The sequence below is a fragment of the Aquarana catesbeiana genome, linkage group LG08, assembly GCF_042186555.1.
Source record: "Aquarana catesbeiana isolate 2022-GZ linkage group LG08, ASM4218655v1, whole genome shotgun sequence".
NCBI lineage: Eukaryota > Metazoa > Chordata > Amphibia > Anura > Ranidae > Aquarana > Aquarana catesbeiana.
Window position 1 is genome coordinate 277,774,398 of NC_133331.1, and position 21,125 is coordinate 277,795,522.

The window sequence follows — 21,125 nt, forward strand, 5'->3', positions numbered from 1 at the left end:
ACAGTCAAAGCTTTATACATAGTGTGCTGCTATGTTTAATGGACAGCGGATGATAGCACTCCTATTCAGCTAATCTTATATGGGAATAGCAATGTTGGTATTGCTGCAATGAAATCCAGAGAGAATTACTGATGGTGGTTTGTCGGATGGAAAATGGTTTATAAATATAAGTAGAAAGGAAGTGAAAGTATAAAGAGTAAGGTCTCATGTACACTGCTGCATTTTTTTCTGCCCTTAAACTCCCCTCTATGTTATCTTATGTGTCCATGAACACACATATAGGCTGTTTTCTGTACACCCTAAAATCACATTCAAAAATGCTGGACGCTGTTAAACGCACATTTAGCACGTCAGCATTTATTTATTTCAATGGCCAGAATAAATTAAACTTCTGGCCAATGAAATAAATAAACTCCCAAACTTTAAACTCTGCTAAATTCACCTAAACTGTTTTGAAAAAATGCAGCTTAGATGAGTTTATAATTCTGATTTTCTCCTGTTGGGATTAACAGAATTTAGAAGAAACCAGAGTACATGAGACCTAAGTGTGGACTGATCCATTCTGTATGCTTTTATCGTGATTGGATAAGGTGGAGGATCTATCCGGATCAGGGGGTGGCTGAATCCAACTGAAAGTCAATAAATGATTACATTCCCTGGGAAGTGCTCCAAGGACATTATTTCCCCAAATAAATTAGGTTCATCATATAAAAATAATAAAAAAGAAGAAAACACAGTATATGCAACATATTTATTTATTTTTATAAAACATCTGTTGAGCATTTAGCCAAATAATATTCCACATCAGATGATTTCCAATTCCATTTTCAAAGTTTCAACATTTCTGGGTTTTTTTCCAAACACAGTACTGAGAATCTTTCCAATAATTGGTAAAAATCGTTTTTCCACTTCAACATTCCTTTCACCTGGATCATCTCTTCTTTCTTCTTGATCGACATCTCTCCTGGGAGAAGACACGATTATCGGTAAATAAACCAACATTGATTATCACACAATAACTGTATTTCGCTGGGACCACAAATGTGTATTTTTAGGCCACGTTGATTACTATTCTATGACCACAGTAACATGGTGAAGGAATACGGCACAGCGGGATGTCACAAACTTGAATCTCTTAGACCCTCTTCACACTGAGGCAGTTTTCAGGTGTTTTAGTGTTAGAAATAGCGCCTGTAAAGCACCTGAAAACTGCCTCCAAAGCTGCCTGAATGTGAAAGCCCGAGTGCTTTTACTTGCGGGACGTTAGAGAAAGTCCTGCAAGCAGCATCTTTGGGGCGGTTTGGGAGAACTGAATACAGCGCTCCCAAACTGGCCTTGCCCATTGCAATGAATGGGCAGCATTGCAGCACAGCACTTTTTGTTTTCAAACGTTTTTATTGTAGGAAAATATAACATCTGGGTGTACAGGCACTGTGGTGACATGAATCAAGATGGCTAGAAAGCCCACAACAGAGGAATGTTATATCACACACAGTGTGAACCATAGTTCTCATAAATGTACTAAATAAGCCCATACAACAGAGGTAGTAAAACAATAAGGAAATAAAAAGACAGACAGTGAAAGAAAAAAGAAAAAAAAACAGGAGGCATACAATCGTGATAAATGTGCACTTCTAATTAAATGAGTTTACTGTCAGGGAACAAAAAATGATGTTTCTATTATCATAAAGATCAGATGTGCTGTGAAGGCCCAGGAGCATCCCATTGGCATGTTCTAACAAGTAGAATTAAGATTTGCATTAATGAGGGTCAGCCGTGGGTACCGAGGGGTCCTCCAGACTGTTACTAAGCAGATGGGCTGTCCAGATGTTCCACTTTTGGTCAAATATATGCATGGAGTCTAAGAGAATATGATGTATTCTCTCCATAGACCTAATGGACTCCATACGAGAAATCACCTGTGACCAGGATACTTGGGGGCGCTTCCAGTTCAATGCTATTGCCCATTGAATCGCGCTAAAAAGTGTGTGGATTAATTTTTGTAGGGGGAGGGGAACATCTGGAAGCTCCGCAAACAGCAGACACATTTGGCATGTCAGAGTAAGCGATATACCGAAGAGAAGCCTAATGAGAGATGTAGTCTTGTGCCAAACGGTGTCTAAGGCTTTGCAGCTCCAGAACGTGTGCAGCAATGTACCCCTGTCCTGGCATCCTCTAAAACATGTGCCAGAGACCAGGGGATACATTCTATGAAGACGGTCCGGAGTGTAGTACCATCTAGTGTGAAGTTTGAGAACCGTTTCTTTAATTGACACTGATCGTGTGCATTTGTGCATGTTGTCTATCATGTCTTGCCACTCTCCGTCAGGGACCTCTTGAGCCAACTCTACCTCCCATGCCACCATTGCTAAGGATTTTTGAGGGGAGTTATAGTCATTAAGGTATCTATAAAGTACGGAGATGGTCCCCTTATCCCTCGCCGCTTCTCCACATAAAAGTTCAAAGGGAGTTTTCGACATCTCCACCCCGCCCATCATAAGAGTCGAGTAGAAGTGTCGAATTTGCAGGTATTGGTGAAACTCGGATCTGCCCATATTATATGTCTGCTGCAGGTGAGTGTAGGGACAAAAGGAGGTGTTCTGCAACAGAGACGCGAGGTTCACCAAGCCCAGCTCAATCCATTTAAGATATGGCAAACAGGAGGAAAAGGCTGGGGGGAATGAGGGTTCTCCCAGAAAAGAGGATAAAAGGGGCACATCTGATTGTAGCTTAAATTTTTTGCGGTAGAGAGACCATAAATAAAGTGATTGGCCTACAATATTGTTTAATGGGGTGATATCTTTGGGGGAGATTGAGCGGGACCAGAGAAGACCGGGGGGGTAGTATGGGGTCACCGAGACCCCTTCAAATTGTAGCCATGGTATAGAGGCATGGATGGAATGCCACTGTGCCAGTTGGATAAGCTGAGATGCCAGGAAGTACTTCCATAGATCCGGGCATCCCAAGCCACCCCTTCTCTGGGCTCTATACATCAGTCCATGTCCCATTCGTGGCTTTTTGTTTTGCCATATAAACCTAAGCAGGTCCATCTGAACCCTCTGTAGGACTGATCGAGAAACATATAGGGGTAGGGATCTGAAGAGGAATAGGAGTTTGGGGAGGATGTTCATTTTCACTGCCTGAATTCTCCCTAGAAATGATATGTGATATGAGGACCATTGATTTAAAAGGTATTTAACATTTGAAAAAGCAGGAGGATAATTCAATGAATATAGCTGTTTCAAAGAGGGGGCTAGTTTAACACCCTAGATATTGTAGGGAGATATGGTTCCATGAGAATTTAAATTTATCTGTAAGAGTGATCAATAGAAGTTGCGGAAGGTGAATTGGTAGAGCCGAACACTTGGAGGGGTTGACGCCCAGGCCTGATAATTTATAGAAGGAGTCAAGGGAGGACATGAGGTTTGGGAGGGAGAGTAGGGGGTCTGAAATGAATAGCAGTACGTCGTCCGCGTAGAGGCTAAGTTTAAATTCCTGATCTCCCTTTCTGTAGCCTTTGATGTTTGGGTCATTAGAGATGGATCTAGACAGGGGCTCCATAGCCAGCGCAAACAGAAGCGGGGATAAAGGACACCCCTGTCTAGTGCCACACCTCAGAGAAAAATAATCTGAGTAACAACCTGGAAGCTTAATTCGGGTTTTCGGGTTATGGTAAAGGGCTTTGAAGCCATGTATAAATGCCCCACTAAAACCAAACTTAGATAAGACTGTATCCAAATATGTCCAGAGGACACTGTCGAATGCTTTGTTTATGTCTAGACTCAAAAGCAATACTGAGTTTGAGTTCATATGGGCGTCCTGTAGGATATTAGTGGCTAAACGGATATTATCTGTCATCTGCCTCGATGGGATAAATCCAGTTTGATTGGGTGATATTAGGGTTATAATAACTTTGGCCAATCTGTCAGCCAGAATCCTCCCAAATATTTTTAGATCATTATTTATAACCGAGATGGGGCAAAAATTTTGGGGGAGGGTATGATCTTTGCCGGGTTTGGGAATGAGGGACATGTTGGCTAGCAGCATTTCTTCAGGGAAACACTGTCCTTTAAGTATTTGATTGTACATATTAGTAAGAGTGGGGAGTAGGGATTCAGCAAATTTTTTGTAATAAACAGGAGAGAAGCCATCAGGGCCTGGGACTTTGGAGGGTTTGAGAGAGGAGATAATGGAGGCAACTTCCTCAGATGAACAGGGGGCATTTAGGATACCCAATTGCTCCTCCGAAAGTCGAGGAAGCGAGAGGGCATCCAACCAGGATTGCATGGGGGGAAGGTGCGAAGGGTCTGGGCCAGAAAAAAGTTTTTGATAGAAGGAGGAGAAAATCTGCAGCACATGTTTTGGATGGGAGGTGAGGTTGCCGTGGCAATCTTTTAATTTGTAAAGGTGGGTCGGTTGGGAGGACTGTTTAAGCTTTTGCGCAAACATCGTGGAAGCGGAGTTACTGTAAAGGAGGAAGCGAGCTTTAGACCATCTAAGGGATTTCTCAATTTGACCTGACAGTATATCATCTAGGGCTCTCCTTTTTTCGGTGATTTGGAGGAGCAATTCCTGCGTAGGGGTCTGAGTGTGTCTATGATATAGTTGTTCCAATTCTAGGGTGAGTTTGTGAGTGTCCTGTTGTTTTTGACGTTTTTGGGTCGTGGAAATCTCGATCAGGTGGCCCCTCATCACAGCCTTATGGGCTGCCCATAGAGAGATAGGAGAGATGTTCTCTACATTATTAAGCCTAAAATATTCTTTGAGACGTTCCATCAACTGAGCCATAATCACAGGATCAGTGAGTAGTGCGTCATTAAGGCGCCAGGACCTAGCTATATGTGGGAGGCCTAAACAAGAGATATGGGTGGATACGAGGTGATGGTCCGACCAGGGGCAAACATGTATGTTGGCTGTAGTAGAGTTCACTGTCAGGGAGGGGGTGCCAAAAATATAATCTAGGCGGGAGTAACTGTCATGGGGGTGGGAATAGAACGTATATTCCCTAGAGCCGATATTGTGGGCTCTCCAAATATCTATGAGTTGAAGGATTTTAGAGAATGTTGAAGGGATTTAGGAAAGGCCTTAGATGTCGGGCATGTTCGGCTTCTGTCAAGTCCTGAATGGGCTACTAAGTTAAAATCCCCTCCGATTAACATGTGGGGGGAGTGGAACCTATCCAAGGTCTGAAAAAATTCTTTAAAGAATGTAGCCTGTGAGGCGTTAGGGGCATACACTGAAGCCATAGTTAGAAGTTTGTTCTGGATGGTACCCTGAACTATCACAAAACGACTGTTGGGATCTTTATAAATCTGTTGAGCCTGAAACATCACTGAGTTTTTAATGAAAATGGCCGCCCCTCTAGACCTGGACCCATACGTGGTGAAATAGCTTTGATTGAAAGATTTATCAAAGTATGATGGGTGATTATCTCTGGAAAAATGAGTCTCCTGGAGCAAGATAACATCTGCGCCAAGAGATTTATACATTTTGAACGCTTTTCTTCTTTTTTGAGGGGTATTAAACCCTTTTACATTATGGGAAATTATTTTAATACCCATGATTTTTAATAGTGAATCTGCTAGGATCAATAAGGGGTCCAGGCCGAGAGGGAGCAGCCAAACAGCAACCCGGCCTCCTCAGAGGCATGACACAGCTATGGCGCACAGTCCTGTGGGACTGCACGTCTCCATACTCTGAGTTAGTAACACATAAATCACTATGATAGAGCCATCTGATATGAATAACACAAAAAGAAAACGAAAGCATAGGATCATAAACATAAAAAAACAAAAAGACTGGAAACCTGAAAACTAGGCCAAAAAATGGCCGAACATAGCTCCGGGGGGTCATGAGGAAAAACGTCCCATGGACCCAAAAAAAATGTCCATTCGGACCAAAAGGTCCGACACTCTGCATGATAGTGTTCGTGTCATCCGTACAGACTTAAATTCGTCTGAGGAATTTACCTGTGGGGAATCAACCAGCTCTGACGTCACTAACCAGACGGGGAGCCAGTCAGTTCTTTTCAATAAAGAGTGTAGGGACAATCATGCGGATGCAACCGGGAGTCCGTAGTGAGCCGGGAGAGTTCAATTTTCTCTAAGCATGTTGGGAGATGATGATCGTATCTCGGTACCTTGAAGGGGGAAGAACAAAGAGAAAAACAAGGGTAGGGGGAAAAAGTAAATAAAAAAAAGAGAGACAAAAGAAAAATGTGTCTTGTTGTCAGTCACGGCGTTGATCTCGGCGGTCTCTTCTAGGTGGAGGGGTTGCCCAAATAGCTGAGTGACGTGGGGTGGAGGGTAGCCTGGGCAGGGAAGCCGCATCAAGAAGGCCCATCTTCACCAGTAATTCCTTTCCCTCTGCTAGTGTGGTTACGGTGTAGGTTGTGCATTGTGGGGCACCTGCAGCTTGAAGGGGAAGCCCCAGCGGTAGCGAATACTGGCAGTTTGAAGAACAGAAGTAACCTCTTTCATTCTCCTGCGCTTATCAAGGGTGGTAGGGGAGATATCCGGGTAAATTTGAATCGGGGTGCCTTCCAGTCGGATATTAGGGGTGTTCCTTGAGGCTCTAAGTATTTCCTCTTTGATCAGGAAGTCCTTAAGGCAGAGCACTATATCCCTTGGTGGTTTCTCTGGGGGAGGGGGTGGGCGAAGGGCCCTATGAATCCTATCGCAGGAGAAGGCCGACAGTGGGGAGTTTGGTAAGAGGGATTGGAAAACCTTCTGCACCGTGGGTAGCAAATCGGTGACCGATTCAGGCACTCCGCGCACCCTAAGATTGTTGCGGCGGTTCCTGTTGTCGAGGTCCTCAATGTGGGCTTGGAGTTGCAGGACCGTTTCAGATAGGGACTCATGCTCTTTTCTTAGGTCAGAATACACCAGGGTGAGCTCATCATGCTTTGTCTCTAGTAAATCAGTTCTACTACCCAGGGCCGCAATCTCCAGGGACAGTGTGTTAGTAGATTTGTGGAGCTCTGATTGAAATTTCTGGGCAATCTTGTCATACATTAAAGTTAGACTCTCATCCAGATCAGCCTTAGTGAGTTGAAATGTGTACTCACTGTCTCCCTGGGAGTGTGATGGTGAGGAGGCTGCTGTAGGAGAATATGCCTGTGACTGTGCTTTCCGGGCGCCATCTTGGGCCTGCATTTTTCTCTTCTTCTCTCTTAATAGGTCGTTAAGGATCTTTGGGCCGGTTTTCCACGGCGATTTTTAGTGCCCGTCATGCGCCGAGTGTTCCGCCGGGGGTGCGGGGATGAGATGGGTGAAATACCTGTGTTGATCGCCCCGGGGAAGTGCCGTTAGTCTCCGCGGCTCGCGGAGCTCTCAGCCCTTGCTTCCTCCTCGGTTCGCGCCGCGCATGCGCCCCATCTATTGCAGCACAGCATTTTTAACCCCTTCTTCGACCAATAGCAGGGGTTAAAAGCGCCCTACTAGCAGCCGAAAAGCGCCGCTTAACCACTTGCCTACAGGGCACTTACACCTCCTCCCTGCCCAGGCCATTTTTCAGCTTTCAGCACTGTCACACTTTGAATGACAATTGTGCGGTTATGCTACACTGTACCCAGATGACATTTTTATCTTTTTCTTCACACAAATAGAGCTTTCCTTTGGTGGTATTTAATCAATGCTGTTTTTTTTTATTTTTTACTAAAAAAAATAAATAAATAAAAAGACTAAAAATTTTGAAAAAAACATTTTTTTTTTAACTTAGTTTCTGTCAGTAAATTTTGTGACTAAGTAATTTTTCTCCTTCACTGATGTGCACTGATGATGCGGCACTGATGGGCACTGATAGGCTGAACTGGTGGGCACTGATGAGGTGGCACTTATGGGCACTGATTAGGTGGCACTGATAAGGAGGCACTAATATGCCGCACTTATGGGCACCGGTAGGTGGCACTGATGGGCACTGTTAGGTGGCACGGATAGGCGGTACTGATGGGCATTGATGGACAGCAGTGATGGACAGTAGTGATGGGCATTAATGGGCAGCACAGATAGACGGCACTGATAGCCAGCACTGACTCGCATCACAAATGGGAACTGATTGTTGGCACTTGTGGGCACGGATTGCTGGCACTGATTGCTGGCAATGGTGGGCATTGATTATTGACATTGTTGGTGCTATATTGTAATAAGGGCACTGATGATCAGTGCCCTGATTACATGCGTAGATGTCCCCCTGCGAGGAGATGCCGCTGACTGGCATTCCTCACCACACACTCTGTCAGTGTAAAGCGAGGAGCGCCGATTACCGGCATCTCCATTTTTACATGTGATCGGCTGTGATTGGACACAGCCGATCACATGGTTAAAGAGCCACGGACACAGCTCTTTACAGACATTGGGGTTGCGCCGTGTCCTAGCAACACGGCATGGCCACGCTGGGACAGCGTCCCCCAATGTGAGCCTCACCGCCCGGCACCCCGGGCATGAGTTTGGGCCAAACATCGGCTGTTCGGCCCGTTCGTCCTACACCTGAATTTTCAGGCCCTTCAGGTCTCTTATGAATTCCAATGGGAATCCCACGCCTAAATAACAAAAAAAAAAAAACAAAAAAAAAAGGCATGTGGTCCTCCCCAAAATCTATAACAGACCCCTATCCAGACATAGCAGATCAGGAAAGGGGGGAGGATGGAGCTCCCCACCCCACCCCAAAGCACCTTACCCCCATGTTGATGGGGACAAGGGCCTCATCCCCACAACTGTGGCCGATAGTTGAGGGGGTCTGCAGGCAGGGGGCTTATTGGAATCTGGAAGCCCCCTTTAACAAGGAGGCCCCAGACCCCACCCCCTAATGTGAATGAGTATGGGGTACATAGTACCCCTACCTATTCACCAAAAATAGTCAAAAATTAAAACAGTTTTTGACAATTCTTTTATTAAAATATAAAAAGTGTCCCCTGTTGTAAATCTTTCATCAATCATGCCGCACCGGATAAATAAAAAACAAAATTGCTCCTGCCGTTTATGAAGGCCGGCCGCCTACTGCAGGCTAAGCCGATTAACATTTCTTATATAGGTAAGGCATCGCCCCCTTGTGATGTTGCCAACCCAGCATGTGCCAATCCATGAAGGCAGAAGGGGGTGGTGCCACCAGGTGAGGTCACCAGGTGGCTCTGCTCCTTACTTATATAAGAAATGTTAAACGGCTTAGCCAGCAGTAGGCGGCCAACGGGGGGGGGAGAGTTTTTGTTTTTTTTATTTTTCGGGTGCGGGGTGATTGATGATGTATTTAAATGGGGGGGGGACACTTTTTTATTTTTTAATAAAGGAACTGTCAAAAATTTTTTATTACTTTTTTTTTTTTTTTTATATCTTTATTTATCCAAAATATTTTACACTTTTTAACATAACATTCCAAACACATTCACATCAAAAGTAGTATATCTTCAGTGTGATTCAAGTCTACATCCCCTCCCTTACTAACTACTACTTTGTATTAAACACATATAAAAACCTATACCGCCCCCCATCCGTCCATTCACTCTGACCTGCCAATCATCCAGGGGAGGGAAAAAAAAAAAAAAACCTCGGAAACCAAAAATCTCCTGTCACCAAGAATCCATATGTTTCTATCCAACACATTACAGTTGCGAGGAGGCACTATACTCTACCCACCTAGCCTATGTGGCTTGTATCTGTTTTATCTGTTTATTTGAACCCTCCTCTAGCACTTTTCTCTCCTCTAGAGCCCGCATTTCCGCCACCTCACATTCCCATTCCATCATGGAGGGCACATTTTCGCTTTTCCATTTTCTCGCTATACAAGTACGTGCAGCAGTTAAGAAATATTTTAATGGGTCGCTTTTTATATTTTTCAGTGAACCAGGTATCATAGATAATACTGTTGTTTGTATATTTGGGTATATTTCGTTCCCTGTCATAGCCCTGTAGATCTCAAAAATCTTTTGCCAAAATGGTAGGATTTTGGGACAATAATACCATATAAGGGACATGGTACTTGATGTTTCTTGACATCTCCAACATTCTTCTTTATTTGTTGGGTTCATCCTATGAAGATCTTTCAGGCACTTATACCATCTAGCTAATATTTTAGAATTTCTTTCCTGATGTTTAATAGACACGGAGAGTTTATGGGTTACTGCAATAGCTTTTTCCCATTTTTTCCTAGGGATCTCTTATCTCCAGTTCCTCCTCCCATTTCTTAATATATGATATCACCTGGCTTTGGCTTTCGTCATTCAAAATTTTATATACCTTAGATAGTACATGTAAAGGTCTCTCTTCTTGAGTAAAATTTTTTTCTAAGGCTGTTAAGGGCCTATCCATTGCTACTTCTTTTACCAGGGATGCCACATATCTTTGGAGTAGACCGTGTTGCATCCATTCATTTTTATGATCCTCTCCCATCATCACCAACGGGAGCACATTGTTCCCCACCAAGGTTTCTATTATCCTTGTATCTTCATGTCTTTTCCATTTGAGAAAAGACTTTGCTCTTAGTGCAAGTGAAAATTATGGGTTATCAAATAATGGGGTCATAGGCCCTCTACTTTTTGACACTTTTTTGGTGAATAGGTAGGGGGGGCAGGATCTCGGGGCCCCCTGCCCGCAGACCCCCACAACCACCGCCAACGGTTGTGGGGATGATGCCCTTGTCCCCATCAACATAGGGACAAGGTTCTTTGGGGTGGATTTATATAAGGTTTATGCCAAATGTGGCTCTTAATCTTTTAATACGTTGTTGAATACATGTACATGGGTACATGTGGTGAACAGCTGTACATTTTTTATATTCCCACATTTGATAATTGGATATTTGGGTTAAGGGGTATATATTATTGAAGCAGGCCCATAAGTGCAGTTGCTGTGGATATTATAGTGGGGAGTTGGGCATCTTAATGTAGAGAATGCGTTAAGGTAAAACATACTTAGATTTTAGAACCAATTGAAGCTTTAAAAGTCTATACTTTTATTTTAAAAAGTCTTAACATACTTACTCTTCCTCACAGAGAGATAAGTTGATGGTCCCAAGGAAGAAAAGGAGTAACAGGGATTTCTTCAAGGTGAACATCTTTGGGCTCTGTGGATTATTTGGATTCATTGAAAGAAAAAGAAGACAACATTGAAAATATGGCTAAAAAAAGTATATTAATGTTAAACCATATTAATGTAAGGCACACATAAAATGGTTTTTCCAATACGGTAAAAGGGCCAATGTTTATTTGTTCTAAGGGATCACGCATGACTGGCACCCATTATTGGCAGGTTGAGTGTTGTTAATGACATGGATTTGCTTGAGGCTTTCCAGACCTTTTATGATCTGGCTACCCATGGATAAAACAACGATTAAGGGAATTTGATCTTATTCCTCAATACAACAAAAGGAAGAGCACAGCAGGTTCTCAGATACCATTGGAGCTGGTTCACAAAAACCCAAGTTCCAATCTCCAGTATCTATAGTTTTCAGGGATTTCTATCCTAAACGGGGATGCCTCTTGCCTCACCTTGTCTACCCACTCTGGTCCTCACTTAAACATTGCTAAAAGATGGTGGATTGAAAATCATTTTACTGTGTATGAATCTTTATTAACTGGACTAAGGGTTTCTTTAAGGTATTTCTTGTATGAATGAGAAGAGTCCCCAGATAATGGTCTCTGTTCCAGGTTTGGAGAGATGGAGAATGAGACTATTGAGATTATGTGAAAATAATTGATCATTATAAGGTATATAACTTATGAATGCAATCTTTCTACTGTACTGTTTCCTAATAAGGGCATAAATGATGAAAGAACAATATTTTTCATATAACTATTTTAAGATACGTAATAACATTTGAGTCAAATGATTGATGTTGGAATTCAGTGACACTGGTAACAAACATTTATATACATCATGTGGTACAAATATCTGCTTTCTACTATACCTTTATGTTAATTAGGGTTTATATTTTGTTTTATTTGCTTACTCAGAAAAATGTTAAACCCATTTTTTATTTTTTATACAAGTAAAGCAGTCAGAGCAGGACTTATGCCCTGTACACACGGTTGGACATTGATCGGACTTTCCGACAACAAACTCCATGGATTTTTTCTGACGGATGTTGGCTCAAACTTGTCTTGCATACACACGGTCACACAAAGTTGTTGGAAAATCCGATCGTTCTGAACGCGGTGACGTAAAACACGTACGTCAGGACTATAAACAGGGCAGTAGCCAATAGCTTTCGTCTCTTAATTTATTCTGAGCATGTCTGGCACTTTGTGCGTTGGATTTGTGTAGACACGATCGGAATTTCCGACAACAGATTTTGTTGTCGGAAAATGTTATAGTAAGCTCTCAAACTTTGTGTGTCAGAAATTCCTATGGAAATTGTGTGATGGAGCCCACACACGGTAGGAATTTCCGACAACGAGGTCCTATCACACATTTTCCATCGGAAAATCCTATCGTGTGTACAGGGCATAAGGGTGGTGGGGGCCCCGGGCTTGAGTCACTTTCGGGCCCTACCCTTCTATACATATGCACAGCTCTATAAAACAGAAATAGAAAAGGACAAGGTGCGCCAGACTCAGTGCAGTATTAAAGAACTTCTGTTTAATTGGACAAGACAAAACAGCCAAATGGCTACTCACAAAAGTAGATAATATATAATCGTATAAGTGGGGGATACTGTACTGGTATTCGTCCTGGGTCCACGATTAAAAAAAGCAATAAAAATGAATAAAATGATAATTACCGTATTTATCGGCGTATAACACGCACCCCAAGTTTAGGAGGGAATTTTAAGGAAAAAAACTTTTAGGAGGGAAGTTTAAGGAAAAAAACTTACATTTAAATTCCCATGAACGCAGCCTTATCAGTGTCCATCTGCAGCCTTGTCAGTGTAGCCTTGCCCCTGTGTCATTTGCAGACTTGTCAGTGCAGCCTTGCTCCAGTTTCATTGCTGCCTTGTCATTGCAGTATTTCAGTTTAAAAATGGCGCCGCCGAGATACAGAACCGGATGTCCTGTGTATCTCGGCGGCTTTCAAAATGGGCGGGGCCCGTGGGGCCCCCTATTGGCCGGGGCCCATGGGCTTGAGCCCAGTTAAGCCCAATGGTAAGTCTGGCCCTGAAAACAGTACCTTTTATCTTTATACACTTCTCATTCTTAAGGTGTATTTCCTCAAAGTTTAAGAAGTAGCAAAAATAAAGTTCAACAAAGGACCTCTGATCAACCTACCAACAGGTACTTATTACAGCACTACAGATACCCACAAAAAATAGATCTCTGGGAGTGTAAATGGCTATGGTGCCTAAACTCAAAAATGTAGGGGAGGTGCATCCAAAAATTCAACACTTAAGAAACCACAAGAGGATACTGATCATGGGACATACTGTATATCCATATAAAAATAACCAGTGACAAACCCTCCTTAAAAATTAGTGCATTCCTTCCCCCCTAGACCCTTCCTACCCCCTAAGCCCCCACCCACCCAAACCCAGTTAGTCCACCCCTACCTTCACCACTACCAAAACTCAATTCCTCCCTCTCTCTAATGATGTGAATACTGGAGTCCTAACAAAAGTCCCACCAGGTTGGTAACCTCTGCAGGCTAGAACAACCCCACCACCACCACCCTCTCATTGTTGAGAGACCTCGTGTCACATTGGTGTGCATGCTGGCGTGAATGTTCAGCCAGGATACCTCGTTACACTGCATGGAAGTCCCACTGGTTGTGGGTAACAGCTAGAGAATCAACACACACTGTTACGTTGATTGCACCACCCTCATGTCTGCAGGAAGCAGGACACGAGGACTACTGTATCATGAGCCATATATTGGTGTTTTATATGAACATTTCTTATGTCCAGCATGTGCATGCTTCCCATGAGCTACATATGTAGCTGCAGGCTGTTACACTCTGGCCATACCCAGTGCAGCACAGTTCATATATATGTTGAAGATGAGAAGCTACAGGCTTTATGGACATGTTGTGTGGTTGTTGCTTTCTCTTGCATTAGGTTAGGACTCTGTCAGTGGAAGGTCTTTGTGATGGCTGTATAGAGTACTGCACTACTAATGCAATAACAGGCTGTGTGGGAATTCTCCAGTAGTTTACCTGAAGATCAATCAGCTGCTTAAACCACAAAGAGTCAGCTGATTCAATCACTAGCAGGCTGGACTCAGCTTACTATTTATAAGACACCTTCATAAACCTGTGACAACCATATTGGATTCATAGCAGTTTCCTGGTATATGAAGATTGCACACAATACCTCTACAGCTTATGCTTATCACCACAGTATCTCAGCTATAACCCATAACTGCCGAAGGTTGATTAGCCTTCACTATATTCTATTAGTAATTTACACCTAGGAATGGGCTCGGATGTGTTCGGATCGAACCCGCCAGAAAGCCGGCACTGCACACCGCCAATCATAGCCAGCGTGTGTATGTGCAGCTGCTGGTTGGGAAATGCCTCACTGCCTATGATTGGCAGTGTGCAGTGACAGCCTCCTGGGGGGGGTTCAAATTGAACACGCCCGAGCCTATCACTATTTACAACAGATTGGACCGGGCACATGTGAGAGGAGTATTACACCGAGAGTAGTGGACAATCTGGTATAGAGCAACTAGTTATCAACAATCCTCTGCAGAGCTTACCAACCTGGTGGGACTTTTGTTAGGACACCAGCATTCACATCATTACAGAGAGGGGGAATAGGGTTTCAGTAGAGGGGAGGGTAGGGATGGGCTATCTGGGTTTGAGTGGGGTGGAGGCTTCGGTTGGGGGTTAGGAAGGGTCTGGGGGGAAGGATGCACTAACTTTTAGGGGGGTTGTCATTTGTTATTTGCATATAGATATACAGTATGAGCAAGAACATTAGATGGGGATCAAACTAATAAGATCTAACAAGTAAATGGTATTATTCTATTGAAAAGCTATATGATTCAGAGCTGTCTGAACTCTAATGCCCTGTACACACGGTCGGATGTTCCGACGGAAAATGTGTGATAGGACCTTGTTGTCGGAAATTCCGACCGTGTGTAGGCTCCATCACACATTTTCCATCGGAATTTCCGACACGCAAAGTTTGAGAGCTTGCTATAAAATTTTCCGACAACAAAATCCGTTGTCGGAAATTCTGATCGTGTGTACACAAATCCGACACACAAAGTGCCACGCATGCTCAGAATAAATTAAGAGACGAAAGCTATTGGCTACTGCCCCGTTTATAGTCCCGACGTACGTGTTTTATGTCACCGCGTTCAGAACGATTGGATTTTCCGACAGCTTTGTGTGACTGTGTGTATGCAAGACAAGTTTAAGCCAACATCCGTCGGACAAAATCCATGGATTTTGTTGTCGGAATGTCCAATCAATGTCCGACCGTGTGTACAGGGCATAACAGTTAAGCTAAATACAGTCCAGAGAGCCTACAAGAGTCCACATGTGTAGATCTACATCATAAATTGATATAAAAAAAGTAATGCAGACATGAGCAGGCAGGTAATCATTCTTTCCAAACAGGCATTTTATACTTTTGGTTGACCATAGCTCTATACATAGCCGGATCTAGAGGGGGTGCTGGGGTGGGCTGTGCCTAGGGCTGGGTGCAATGGTTTACTGCAGGTATGGGGGCGTCTACCTTCTGTTACAAGGCCTACAGTAGTAATGACTGCGGCAGTGATTTTGACAAGCAAGTAACTGCTGGGTGTAGGATCTCCTAAGCTTGCACTTCATAAACGAGGAGGAGGAGGTGCAGTTTGGCATCTTTGTCCTGGGTGCTGAATGACCTTATCCTGGCACTGGCTGCACCCCCCTAGATTTCAGTTGAGCCCCCCAAACCTTTCATCTCACAACCTCCCTCCAAACCTGACGCTGTGCCCGGCTGTCTCCCATCCCTGCACTGTACATACATAGCCTGAGCACAGGCAGCAAGATCTCCTGCTTGACTCTTCTCCACACAGCACAGAGCTGAAATCCAACTCTCTCTCTCACACAGCTATGTGCACTGCACTGTGATCAGCTGGTGACTACAGACACACCGCTATTCTGACCTGGGAATTTCACAGGTCAGAAGTACAATATAGTCACCGGCTACACACAATGCAGATCATAGCTGTGTGAGAGAGAATTGGATTACAGCTTTGTGCTGTGTGGAGAAGAGCCGAAGAGGAGATCTTGCTGCCTGTGCTCAAGCTGTGTATGTACAGTGCAGGGATGGGCGCTATGCTGAGTGTCCTGTCAGCGGTAACCCCTGTCCTCTCTCCTGCCAGCAGTGACCCCTGTCCTCTCTCCTGCCAGCGGTGACCCCTGTCCTCTCTCCTGCCAGTGGTGACCCCTGTCCTCTCTCCTGCCAGCGGTGACCCCTGTCCTCTCTCCTGCCAGCGGTGACCCCTGTCCTCTCTCCTGCCAGCGGTGACCCCTGTCCTCTCTCCTGCCAGCGGTGACCCCTGTCCTCTCTCCTGCCAGCGGTGACCCCTGTCCTCTCTCCTACCAGCGGTGACCCCTGTCCTCTCTCCTGCCTACGGTGACCCCTGTCCTCTTTACTGCCAGCGGTCAGGCCCGGATTTACTCCCTTTGCCGCCCCAAGGCCGGGTCCTTCAATGCCGCCCCCCCCCCACACACACACACCATTCTCGTCCTTTATCGAGACGTGGAGACAGGTCAGAGACAGGAGATGGTCAGAGACTGGAGACATGGTACAGGAGATGGTCAGAGACTGGGGACATGGTACAGGAGATGGTCAGAGACTGGGGACATGGTACAGGAGATGGTCAGAGACTGGGGACATGGTATAAGAGATGGCCAGAGACTGGGGACATGGTACAGGAGATGGTCAGAGACTGGGGACATGGTACAAGAGATGGTCAGAGAATGGGGACATGGTAAAGGAAATAGTCAGAGACTGGGGACATGGTACAATAGATGGTCAGAGACTGTGGATATGGTACAGGAGATGGTCAGAGACTGGGGACATGGTACAGGAGATGGTCAGAGACTGGGGACATGGTACAGGAGATGGTCAGAGACTGGGGACATGGTACAAGAGATGGTCAGAGACTGGGGATATGGTACAGGAGATGGTCAGAGACTGGGGACATGGTACAGGAGATGGTCAGAGACTGGGGACATGGTACAAGAGATGGTCAGAGACTGGGGACATGGTACAAGAGATGGTCAGAGACTGGGGACATGGTAAAGGAGATGGTCACAGCCTGGGGGCATGGTACAAGAGATGGTCAGAGACTGGGGACATGGTACAAGAGATGGTCAGAGACTGGAGACATGGTACAAGAGATGGTCAGAGACTGGGGACATGGTACAGGAGATGGTCAGAGACTGGGGACATGGTACAAGAGATGGTCAGAGAATGGGGACATGGTAAAGGAAATAGTCAGAGACTGGGGACATGGTACAAGAGATGGTCAGAGACTGTGGATATGGTACAGGAGATGGTCAGAGACTGGGGACATGGTACAGGAGATTGTCAGAGACTGGGGGCATGGTACAGGAGATGGTCAGAGACTGGGGACATGGTACAGGAGATGGTCAGAGACTGGGGACATGGTACAGGAGATGGTCAGAGACTGGGGACATGGTACAGGAGATGGTCAGAGACTGGGGACATGGTACAGGAGATTGTCAGAGACTGCAGACACATTACAGGAGATGATCAGAGACTATCCATTGTACACTCATACATATATGGCTGTGTGTGTAAAAGTGACAGGTAATCAGCAGTATACAGTATAACTTCACAGGAAAATGAAGATGCTTTCACTAACCTACTAGATTCCAGGTTGTTGCCCCTACCATGTGTATGTATGAATGTCAGTTAGGGACTTTAGATTGTAAGCTCTTTGAGGACAGGGTCTGATGTGAATGTACAATGCAGGGCTAAAAGTCCTGAGCCACTAGCCAGGCCTTAAGAGTTACTCACCACCACTTGGCCCACCCAAACCCTGCCCTGCCCTGCCCCTCCCCTAAACACACCTCACACCTAAACATATCTCATGAAATTACACTATTAAATGTTTTATGCAGAATTAAGTTCCAAAAATAAATATCAATAACAACTTTAACAATATCAACATAAAGCATATCAGTACCCATCAGTGCAGCCTATCAGTGCCCATCAGTGCCGCCTATCAGTGCTCATTAGTTCAGCCTATCAGTGCAGCCTACCAGTGCCGCCTATCAGTGCTCATCAGTGCAGCCTACCAGTGTCGCCTATCAGTGCTCATTAGTGCAGCCTATCAGTGCAGCTTACCAGTGCCCATCAATGTAGCCTAGCAGTGTCGCCTATCATTGCTCATTAGTGCCGCCTATCAGTGCCCATCAGTGCCGCCTATCAGTGCCCATCAGTGCCGCCTATCAGTGCTCATCAGTGCAGCCTACCAGTGCCACCTATTAGTGCCCATCAGTGCCGCCTATCAGTGCTCATTAGTTCAGCCTATCAGTGCAGCCTACCAGTGCCCATCAGTGCAGCCTACCAGTGCCGCCTATCAGTGCTCATCAGTGCCGCCTATTAGTGCCCATCAGTGCCGCCTATCAGTGCAGCCTATCAGTGCAGCCTACCAGTGCCCATCAGTGCAGCCTACCAGTGCCCATCAGTGCAGAATACCAGTGTCACCTATCAGTGCCGCGTATCAGTGCTCATTAGTGCAGCCTACCAGTGCCCATCAGTACAGCCTACCAGTGCCCATCAGTGCAACTCGCCAGTGCCGCCTATCAGTGCTCACCAGTGCAGCCTACCAGTACCCATCAGTGCCGCCTATCAGTGCAGCCTACCAGTGCCGCCTATCAGTGCTCATCAGTGCAGCCTACCAGTGCCGCCTATCAGTGCTCATTAGTGCAGCCTATCAGTGCAGCATACCAGTGCCCATCAGTGCAGCCTACCAGTGTGGCCTATCAGTGCTCATTAGTGCAGCCCATCAGTGCCGCCTATCAGTGCCGCCTATCAGTGCCCATCAGTGCCGCCTATCAGTGCTCATCAGTGCAGCCTACCAGTGCCGCCTATTAGTGCCCATCAGTGCCGCCTATCAGTGCTCATTAGTTCAGCCTATCAGTGCAGCCTACCAGTGCCCATCAGTGCAGCCTACCAGTGCCGCCTATCAGTGCTCATCAGTGCAGCCTATCAGTGCCGCCTATCAGTGCAGCCTACCAGTGCCGCCTATCAGTGCAGCCTACCAGTGCCGCCTATCAGTGCAGCCCATCAGTGCAGCCTACCAGTGCCCATCAGTGCAGCCTACCAGTGCCCATCAAAGTTTGCAGTACATGAACTTTCACTGAATGTGGACAGTTTAATGGGTTTGAGCATGCATGGATCACTTTATTTCAATATGCTCAGAAAAATTGCATTTAATCTAAGCTGAGCAGTGAGCACTGCCACTTACAAAAATAAATTCAACTTACCTGCTGTCCTGGCCACCACTTGCGGGGCTTCCAATCCCATCATCCTCCTCTTTTGTTTCCTCCTGTGAGTGACAGAGAGAGACACCCCGAAACCCTGCCCCCGGGACAAGAACATGGATAGGGATGTGTCAGTCACGCAGAGGAGGGTAGGCGGAGCATTAGGCTCCGCCTCCGCCTCAGTCATTGTAATGACATACACCCGGTCTGGCCAGTCACGGCGCCGGGCATTTAAATAGGGGCGTCATTTGCTCCCTCCCCCTGGCCAAGTCCGTCCGCCCCTATGTTTACTAGCAGTGCATATATCTTATCTACAGGCCGCCGCGCCGGGGGCTGTATTTGTGCAGGGAGGCAGCCGTGGGAGCTGGGACTCGTGGGGACAGATTGGGGGGGGTTTCATGTGGCGGGGGGCGGCTTTGGCGCCGCCCCTGCTCTATTGCCGCCCCGAGGCCTGGCCTCGGTGGCCTTGTCTGAAATCCGGCCCTGCCAGCGGTGACCCCTGTCCTCTTTCCTGCCAGTAGTGACCCCTGTCCTCTTTCCTGCCAGCAGTGACCCCTGTCCTCTCTCCTGCCAGCAGTGACCCCTGTCTTCTTTCTTTCCAGTAGTGACTCCTGTCCTCTCAACCTGCCAGCAGTGACCCCTGTCCTCTCCTTCCAGTAGTGACCCCTGTCCTCTCAACCTGCCAGCAGTGACCCCTGTCCTCTCTCCTGCCAGCAGTGACCTCTGTCCTCTGCCCTACTGATTCCCAGTACACTGCCTTACTAATTCCTGTGCATTCCCTTACCGACTCACTGTACACTGTTCCGCTGACCCCTATATGCTGTCCTAAAAACGAATAGCCCCAGTACACTGGCCTACAAACTGCTGATCCTATTCTTTACACTGCTGACCCCTGTACTTTTCCCTGCTGACCTCCCATCCTCTGTCCCCTTACATTTTTTTATTGCACCCCCACATCGGACAGGCTAGATCTGGCCCTGCCCCTATAGCAACCATTATACCTAAAACAATGGATTCCTCTTTTACATATCAAATGCAGTTAAAGCTTGAAGAAACTTGGGAAAAGAAATGATCGAAAACATTCATTGTGCAAAATAATCCATTATGGTAAATGTGATATGAGGAACCTTGCTATCATTTAAAATACAAATAAAACAGAGGAGTCATTTAAACTTTATCTGAAATCTGAATACCAAGGTATCTTTCCTTAACAATAATTATATTAAGAATAATATTATGATAACGATATTTCAAGATTATCCTTACTGGGTAATTCAGTTGGTGCTGAGAATGAAGAAGGCTGGAAGTGGAGTAGACTGGACTTCAGTGAAGGTCTACCCTACAAAGAACGGAGTTGGCTTATATAATAAAAGACAAAGAAGTTGAGTTCACAGAAATATGAATTAAAGTTCTATTTAGAAGTCACATCTTTTCTTTTCTCACATACGTTTTACCACATGGATTAATTCAAATATTTACCTTCTAGCCTCCAGGTGGGACAAATATCAGCACCCAGTCAGCAGTTATCTCCTGATCTACTATTCAGAAATTTTTAATGTAAAAGTAATTTAAGAGGAACTCCAGCCCATATTTATGCTTTGCTTTATACACTCACCGGCCACTTTATTAGGTACACCTGTTCAATTGCTTGATAACACAAATTGCTAATCAGCCAATCACATGGCCGCAACTCAATACATTTAGGCATCTAAGCGTAGTGAAGACGACTTGCTGAAATTCAAACTGGGG

General features: G+C 45.4%; 1 long non-coding RNA gene across 2 annotated transcripts; it reads right to left on the reverse strand.

Annotated features, from left to right (window-relative positions):
- Nucleotides 1–752: 752 nt before the first annotated feature.
- LOC141106546 (uncharacterized) lies at nucleotides 753–20,773 on the reverse strand. Of its 2 annotated transcripts, none has more exons than XR_012235735.1 (3): nucleotides 19,380–19,525; nucleotides 10,973–11,055; nucleotides 753–964 (listed from the first exon to the last, which is right to left on the reverse strand). It is a non-coding gene; the product is annotated as an uncharacterized lncRNA (long non-coding RNA). The 2 variants fall into 2 exon arrangements; XR_012235734.1 differs by lacking the exon at nucleotides 19,380–19,525 and adding an exon at nucleotides 20,643–20,773 and having other exon boundaries at nucleotides 754–964.
- Nucleotides 20,774–21,125: the final 352 nt, after the last annotated feature.